At 42.4% G+C, this 9,345-nt stretch overlaps 1 pseudogene; it reads right to left on the reverse strand.

Moving 5' to 3' along the window:
- On the reverse strand, window positions 7,583-7,853 carry Gm18713 (predicted gene, 18713; annotated as a pseudogene).

Here is a 9,345-nt window from a genome sequence, read left to right on the forward strand (position 1 = left end):
CAATTTCTTCCCAGTGGCTGCCTTGCCATGAAAGCAACCTTGCCTGGAGATGAAGATGCTCAAAATTACTGAACTGTGAAGGGGGTACTGTCAGGAGCAGATATATCTCATAGTCAGATGACCCTTAATGAAATAATATTAAGTGTTAATTATGTGGATTTCTTATACTTTCGAAGACTATATAAAGTATATCTGACTGTTAAACCTTGACCTCTCTTAGCTATTTCCTATTGAAATATCTTGAAAATACCCTTTTATAATTAATTCAGAACCATGAGTTTCTTCTGGTCCTTATCTTGTATTGTTCAATCAACTAAAAACAGTTTGTAATAGCAGTTAGAAGGACTGGGTCTAAGCCTCACATTTGTAATGAGTTACATAGGCACAATACCTGTCTAAGGGTAAGAGTATTAATCTCAAATGTGTATCAGTATAAGAAATTCATTCCAATGAAATGTTCCAATGTAAGAAAATATAGTTTTAACTTTGCATCAATCATAAAAATATCTACCAATTAAGATTATGGCTATACAACCTATTTCTTCCCTGTTCAAATTTATGACCATTCCCAAATTCCCTAGAATGACAACTTTTAGAATACAAACTCAGGGAATTGGGCTGCCAACTCCATGGCTTCTTCCTGCTGAACAGGGGTGATAAAATATCTTTAAAGGGGAGGGGAACGGAAGGGGAAATAGATTTGGTTAGGCCTTAAGAAAGCTAAGACAACAATTATTATTCAGTCTCTGATGTCTAAGTTCTGACTGGATAAGTCTGAAAGTTTGAATGAGGCAAGGCGACCTGGAATCCATGACACCAGGAGTCCATACAGGTCAGTTCAGCATGATGAACACTCTGCAATATACAAATCTCAAAACAGAACTTAAGTACCATCAAGATATCTGTCCTGTTTGATTCTTTTGAGTTTCTCTAGTTTTTCAGGGGGTTTCCCTCTGTCATATCTGATCCATATAACTCCGGAAGGGTCCAGAGCTTATCCTCCTTCACTGTAAACACAAAAGTAGAGCCTTTCTCCCAAAGTAGAACATCCTTGAGCCAGTAACCAGAAAAACCTTTAGCTTGACTTCTCTCCCAGGGGAATAATGTAACCACAAAACTCAAAATCACACCCATTTTGATAATTAAAACAATTCAAAACAAATGTAGTAAACTAAACAAATATTCTATGAGCCTAATCTGTCATGCCAAGATATTTAACCCAGAATTCCTGTGGAGCCCATGTTCGAACAAAATGAGTTATCCTGCAAGACCTTTTAAATTTTTTCCTAAAGCATTTTCTTTTCATACAACCTCCCTGCATCTTCTGTTGGAGGCAGCAGCCCTGCCTCTCTGCCTACACCAAGGGAGCAAGCTTGGCCTGTCCTTGCACAGCAGGGGCTCCCTGCACCTCTGGGCCCAAATTCCCTACACTAGTTCTGATCCACGGGAAGAATTCCCCATGTGGCTTGGGCAAAATCTGTATACTCTTACTTCTTTAAAAACAACCCAAACTTGGAATTCTATCCTATGGTTACCTACTTGTAGGAAGCAGGCAGCTTTTACTGTTTGCTTCTCAGCCTCAGAGCAGCCATCTTGTCTCTCTTCCCAACAGGGATTACTCAGGCTGTGAGCTAAGCCTGCCCCTGTGTTTCTTTAAGATTACCTCACGCTGGAGCCACGTGACTCCACTCCCTGAGAAACCAATTCTCTCCTTGACATGTTTCACTGTATGTGGTCCATCCAAGAATACTAAATTAATAGTGGATTCTCACCTACCATGTTGGGCATCATCTGTTACATGTAATTTTAATAACATACTTGTTCCCTCAACCTCTAGCAGCTGTCTCCACCAAACTGCCAACGACCGCCCGCCCAGGCTGTGCCCTTTCTCCTGCACACCTTAGTCGCCATGAATGGAAAACACCAGAGGGCCTTAATATTTTAAAATAAATAAATATTTTAAAACTAGCCAGATAACTCAATGGCTGGGCGAAGAATATCCTAACCCATCCTCCTTGGCCTCCACCCACGCCCCTGAGACCCACAGTCTGCAGTTTCTTCCGCTCCACTGCCTGCTCTGCCTCCTCCCTCTCATCCTCTTCTCTTTCTCCTGGGACACAGAAGTCCCACCTTTTCCCTTCACCTAGTGATTAGCTTCTGCCACTTTTATTGACACATGTACGCAGCCGGCGCCGAAAAGATGGCTGCCTGTCGCAGTAAACAACACCACTGAGCAGGTGCTAGCCCGAATCTGGCGCCAAGCCCTCCGGAGCAGGTGCATGCAAATTAAGGTGCCAGCAGACTGACCAATCCCAGGAGGACACAAAGGTTTTCCCTGTGCTGGGGTGTATATAAGGAGTTCTCCCTGGGTGCTGGGGGTTCCCGTAGCATCGAGGCGTTCCTGCAATAAAGCTGCTGAGAAGAATCCTACCGTGTTGTGTTTTATTTGCCGGAAGAGGTGGGCGTGACAAATTGGTGGCCTGCACGGGGACCGAGGATCTCATGGATTCAGAACTCTTCAGCTGAGGAACAGCAGTACCGGTAAGTCTCCCAAATTGATCCCCGGTTAAAAGGGGGGATATGTTTTTCTCGCCCATAGACCCAGTGTGGGTAGCTCTTATCGTTGTTGTTTCGTTTTTTGTAATTTCTGGCCTCTGCTTTTGTTTGATAGAAGCAGTTAAGGCAGGTCAGAAAATTCTCATGAAACAACAAGAAAGTATGTCAGAGGAAAATAGGAAACGCATAAGCAAAAGAAAGAAAAGGGGCGAAAAAGAGAGAAAAGGCAAATTCAAAAGGAAAAGGAAATAGCAAAAATATATCCCTCATTAAAAGACTTAACAATAAGTTCAGCAAGTTCTGACTCCAGTGACTTAGAGCTTGATAAAGATGAGGAAGCTGACCTAGAAGAAGAGGCAGCTCGGTATGAGAGGGATAGGTATGATCCAGATTGGTCATACAAAACCAATCCTTTAAAAAAAGGGGGGGGGGGGCGGCAGGCAAAAGAGTAAAATCGAAAGTGCCGACCACTCCACCTTTTAACCCTGAGTATACAGGAAAAAAGGAATCCACAAAAGCTGGTAAACAAGGTACCTCATTTTGCCCAGAGGTTTGGAAGGAAGTTGGAGTGACTTTCCCTGTCTTCTTAGATGGCCAGGGACAACGGTATCATGAACCAATAGATTTTAAAACTATTAAGCAACTGGCTGAGTCAGTCCGTACCTACGGGGTGAGTGCAGCTTTTGTAGTTGCACAGGTCGAGGTGCTTGCTAGATATTGCCTCACCCCGGAGGACTGGAATAATATTAATCGGACAGTATTTAGACTGGAAGTCCTTGTCCTATGAATATGCAAACAGTCAGGCAGCAGCAAATTTAGCCACAGTACAAGATCCTCAGAGACATTGGAATGCAGACATGCTTCTAGGTTTAGGACGTTTTGCTTTAGATCAAACAAATTATCTTGAAGCAGTCTATGCCCAAATAAATGAGGTAGCTACCAAAGCCTGGAAGGCATTGCCGAACAAAGGCGCAGTCTCAGGTAATCTTACGAAAATCTTGCAGGGTCCCACAGAACCATTTTCAGATTTTGTAGCACGCCTCGTTGAAGCAGCCACTAGAATTTTTGGAGACCCTGATACAGCTATGCCCTTGGTAAAACAGCTAGTGTATGAGCAATGCACTAAGGAGTGTAGAGCAGCTATTACACCCTATAAACATAAAGGTTTAGAAGTTTGGATAAAGGTTTGCAGAGAACTAGGGGGCCCGTTAACCAATGCAGGCCTGGCGGCAGCTGTAATGCAATTGAGTAAATCTAATAATGATACTTGTTATAAATGTGGACAGAGAGGACATTTTAGAAGACAATGCCCCAAAAATGAGAAAAGGACTCCATTAGATAAACCTAGACAGCCAGGAATATGCCATAAATGTAGAAAAGGAAAACATTGGGCTAATGAGTGTAGATCAACAAAGGACATAGAAGGCCAACCATTACAAGCAGGATTTGGTGGCACTAGGCAAAAAAACAGACAATGGGGCCCACATCCCCAGGGCCCTCAAATATATGGGGCTCTTCAGAAAGACCAGAAGAAACCTTGGCCATCTCTCCATCATCTGAGAGACCATGGAGAGCCACTACTGGCTCCGCAGGATTGGACCTCCACTCCACTACCAGACTCGTATTAACCCCACAGATGGGGGTACAGCCCATAAATACAGATTTTAAAGGCCCCCTTCCCAAAGATACTGTAGGACTATTGCTTGGCCGCTCATCTTCTGCTTTAAAAGGATTACAAATTACCCCTGGAGTGATTGATCCAGATTATACGGGGGTTGTGAAAATCTTAGTGGCCTCCCCCAGTGGCATTTCAGCTATCTCCCCAGGAGATAGAATTGCTCAATTATTACTGTTGCCAAGTTTGCATAAATATTTTCCAGCAAATAATAAAATAAAAGGAGAGAGTGGACTAGGTTCTACAGGTTCTCGGTTCACTTTCTTATCAATGGGATTAGGAGATCGCCCCATGTTAACTTTGGAGGTTGAAGGACGATCCTTTCTGGGGTTGTTAGACACAGGTGCAGATCGCAGCATATTCTCCACTCATGATTGGCTGCCAAAATGGCCTTCGCAAACATCATCTCAAAGCCTCCGTGGTCTAGGTTATGAGACTGCTCCCCTTATAAGTGCTAAGGAATTGACTTGGAAAAATGAGGAAAGTAAGTCAGGGAAATTTTTTCCTTATATTGTGGATATTCCTGTGACCCTATGGGGTAGGGATGTCTTAACCAAAATGGATCTTAGACTAACTAATGAGTATTCCCCACAAGCCTGAGAAATTATGTCTAGTATGGGCTACACTCCAGGAAAAGGGTTAGGAAAGTCATTACAAGGCATGACTATGCCAGTGCCTGCAAAGTTCAAACAAGATAAAAAGGGATTGGGTTTTTCCTAGGGGCCGTTGAGGGTGGTATACCCATTATTGGAAAACAGAGGAGCCTGTATGGGTTCCTCAATGGCCTCTTTCCTCTGAAAAATTAGTAGCTGCCAGAGAATTAGTAGAGGAACAATTGAAATTAGGACATATTAAACCTTCCCAGTCACCTTGGAATACACCCATATTTGTGATTAAGAAAAAATCAGGCAAATGGAGGCTCCTGCATGATCTTCGAGCCATTAATAATCAAATGCAGATTATGGGCCCCATACAGAGGGGTCTGCCCCTACTTTCTAGTTTGCCTAAAGAGTGGCCTATTATAATCATTGATATTAAAGATTGTTTTTTCTTTATTCTCCTTGCATTGTGTGATAGCGAGCGCTTTGCCTTTACTCTTCCTTCTGTGAATAATGAAGAGCCTGATAAATGGTATCAGTGGATAGTTTTACCTCAAGGGATGGCAAACAGTCCTACTATGTGTCAACTTCTTGTAGGAGAAGCCCTACAACCTGTCTGTGATGCATTCCCAAAATTAAGGATAGTACATTATATAGATGATATCCTTCTTGCCTCAAAGAATAAAGAAAGTTTAGATGAAGCCTACATTAAGCTAGTAAAAAAATTAGAAATGAAACAATTATTTATAGCTCCTGATAAAGTTCAAATGGGAAATTTAGGAGAGTTCTTGGGTGCTCGAATTACTCCACATTTTATTACACCTCAAAAGATAGAATTACGTAAAGATCATTTGAAAACATTGAATAATTTCCAGAAGTTGTTGGGAGATATAAATTGGATTCGTCCATATATGAGGCTATCAAATTTTGAATTAATCCCTCTTTTTGATATATTGAAGGGCGATCCACAGCCTTCGTCACCTTATGCTCTCACCCCTGAGGCCCGAGTAGCATTAGAAAAGGTAGAAAGGTGTTTAGAAAAGGCCAAGTTGTATAGATGGACAGAAGGAGAGGACATCCTCCTATGTGTTTTGAAGACATTCCGCCAACCAACAGGAGTGCTGTGGCAGTCAGGTCCTCTATTGTGGATTTATTCTCATGTGTCTCCCAATAAAACCCTTGAATATTATCCCATTGCTGTAGCTCAATTAGCGATTTTGGGCATTAAATCGTGTATTCAACATTTTGGAGCACCCCCTCAGAAAATCACCTTATAATGCTAATCAAATACAGATCCCAAGTTCTTTGATAGATGATTGGGCCCTATTGTGCTGTAGTTTTGATGGGGAATTAAATAATCATTATCCCAAAGATCCTTTGCTACAATTTTTTAGTGAACATCCAGTGATTTTCCCCAAAGTCACAGCATCTAAACCCATATCGGGTGCATTGGATATTTATACAGATGATTCTAAAACAGGTGTTGGTGCCTATGTAGTTAATTCTCAAAAATCTGTTCCTTTTCAATACAATCCTGGCACCCCACAACTTACTGAATGTAAAATTGTGTTGGAAGTATTCAAAGCTTTTAAGGAATCTTTTAATCTAGTCTCTGATTCAGCTTATGTAGTAAATGCAGTGCGTGCATTAGAAATTGCAGGACCCATTAGACCTGTGTGTACCATCTTATTAGAGTTACAAAAATTGATTTGGAAAAGAACACATAAATTCTTTATTCAACATATTCGAGCTCACTCTACCTTGCCAGGCCCTATGGCTGAAAGAAATGCCTTAGTCGACGCTAGCACTCGCATGGAATTTATTTTTCACGCCACCCCACTGGAGCTTGCAAAAGATTTTCATCAATTGTATCATGTTCCTGCTGCCACACTTCAGCAGAAATTTGATATCTCTCAAGCCCCAGCACGAGATGTGGTGTTACAATGCCCACAGTGTGTACAATTTCACCACCCTCCTCATGTTGGTATTAACCCTCGTGGATTGCTTCCTCTAAAACTGTGGCAAATGGATGTTACTCATGTCTCAGCATTTGGAAGATTAAAATATGTTCATGTTTCAATTGACACCTGTTCAGGTGTCATTTTTGCCTCCCCCCTGTCCGGTGAGAAATCCCACAACATGGTTGGCCATTGCCTAGAAGCCTGGGCAGCTTGGGGAAGGCCAGATAGTTTAAAAACTGATAATGGCCCCGCATATACATCAAAATCATTCCAAACCTTTTGCAAAATAATGCAGGTTAGTCACTCTACTGGTCTTCCCTACAGTCCACAGGACCAAGGCATTGTGGAAAGAGCACATCGAACCTTAAAAGAACTATTACAAAAACAAAAAGGAGGAATCACCGATGGCCGGCCACCCAAAGAACAATTACCTTTAGCCCTCTTTACTTTAAAATTTTTAATTCTGGACAAACATGGTCATTCGGCTGCAGATAGGCATGCCATGACCTTGCCTATCCTTAAACAGGATGTCAAATGGAAAGATGTCCTAACTGGAAAATGGTATGGCCCAGATCCCGTTATTTCGAGATCCAGGGGAGCTGTTTGTGTTTTTCCACAGGGTCAAGAACACCCAATTTGGGTACCAGAGAGGCTGACGCGAAAATTGCTCCCCCCAACAGAGATATAGATTGTAATAGTTCCGGAAGGACATGTTTTTTTTTTTTTTTTTTTTAGCAGAGTGTTGGCAGAGTATACTTCTGTGGTTGTGAAACTTCCCACCTTTGTGCCTATAGTAGATTTTGAAATGTTTGCCACCTATGTCCATTGGTGCTACTCACTGAGTGGTCCAATTTGAACCTCTTTTCCTCAAATCTTTGCTTCTGTTTGAGAATGAGTTCATTCACCAAGAAATTAGGATAGAGATGGTCAATATTGTCCACAACATAATTACACTTGGGATATCTATTATTGTCCTCCAAACTCTGATGAATACACTTGTAGCAAAAGCTGAAGCCACATTTTGTCATGTATGCCTCTTCAGTCATATCAAAGCAGATGGGATGCTCTCTTATTTAATAGACTTAGTTCAAGAACAGGTTGAAGAATTGTATAAAGTTGTACAAGCTAATTTCTCTCAGTCTCTTGAACAGAGTCGCCGCTTATCTGAGTAGGAAATTGGTTGGCTAAAGTGGAGCAGTTGTCCAGAAAGCTGCTCCTCCAGATTGCCAAACTCAACAGCACTCGACTGGACCCTGTCACCTTGGGGGACTTCACCTCCTGGATCACCAATGCCTTCTCATTTTTTAAGGAATGGGTGGGAATGTTGGCCTGGGGGGCAGTGGTCCTCCTGGGTTATGTCTTTTGTATCTGGCTATTGTGTCGACTCAAACAAGAGCACGCTCAGTATAAGGCAGTGGTGTACCAAGCATTGATGGCGATTAAAGATGGCACATCTCCCAATGTTTGACTGGCCTCTTTAAAAAATTAAGAGTTCGCCCTAGGTCGTCTGGCAGTTGTAGTCACACAGATCCACGGTATCCAGTGGCAGGCAACTTTCCTTATGCACAGACCAACCTAAGACATGGGGCCTAGAACGGGTAAGGCTGTGGCATGAAAGGATCGACCTAAGACAGGAGCCGTGGCCGATGGACAGACTTGCCCAGAACTAGTCCAGCATCATATTATTAAACAAAAAAGGGGGAGATGTAGGCAGCCGGCACCTAAAAGATGGCGCCGGTCTCTGGTACACCGTTGCCGTAAACAACACCATTGCGCAGGCGCTAACCCAAATCTGTCTCCAACCCCTCCCGAGTGGGTGCATGCAAATTAAAGTGCCAGCAGACTGACCAATCCCAGGAGGACACAAAGCTTTTCCCTGTGCTGGGGTGTATATAAGGAGTCCTCCCTGAGTGCTGGGGGTTCCCGTAACATCGAGGCGTTCCTGCAATAAAGCTGTTGAGAAGAATCTGACCGTGTTGTGTTTTCCTTGCCAGACGAGGTGGGCGTGACAGACACAATCAAGAACCAATTAGGAAATCAATACCTCCCCCACATAAGCATGTGCCCTCTAACCTGATCACAGCAGACTCTTAAGTGTGTCCCCTGACCTGATCACAGTATTCCAGCTCATCATTTGTTTTTTCCACAATATTTTCTAGTAGTTTTGAGCCACATCTGTTAGATACATTTTTGCCTATATATTCAAACATACTGTCTGACTTTCCTAGACTGACCAAATGTTATAAAGGAACTTCAGTTTAGCTTCAGAGACTTTAGGAACTATATTCCTCTGGGTGGTGACTGAGTTAACTGGCTAGATTCTGTACCACCTATTTTTTGTGGCAATTGCCTGTCTCTTTTTCTACATGTTTATTTAACCCATATCTTGCCAGAATTTCATGTAAACCAGAATACAAAAGACTACAGAGAATGCTGTAGTAAGATCTAAGTAACCTCATAACATAGAATCTTCTCAGAGTTGTGAAAATGCTCTTGCTTAGCCTAGGAATTTATTGATTCATTACTTAACTTTCAGATTTTTACACCACTGTAG

Source organism: Mus musculus, chromosome 18 (genome assembly GCF_000001635.26).
Source record: "Mus musculus strain C57BL/6J chromosome 18, GRCm38.p6 C57BL/6J".
Classification (NCBI taxonomy): domain Eukaryota; kingdom Metazoa; phylum Chordata; class Mammalia; order Rodentia; family Muridae; genus Mus; species Mus musculus.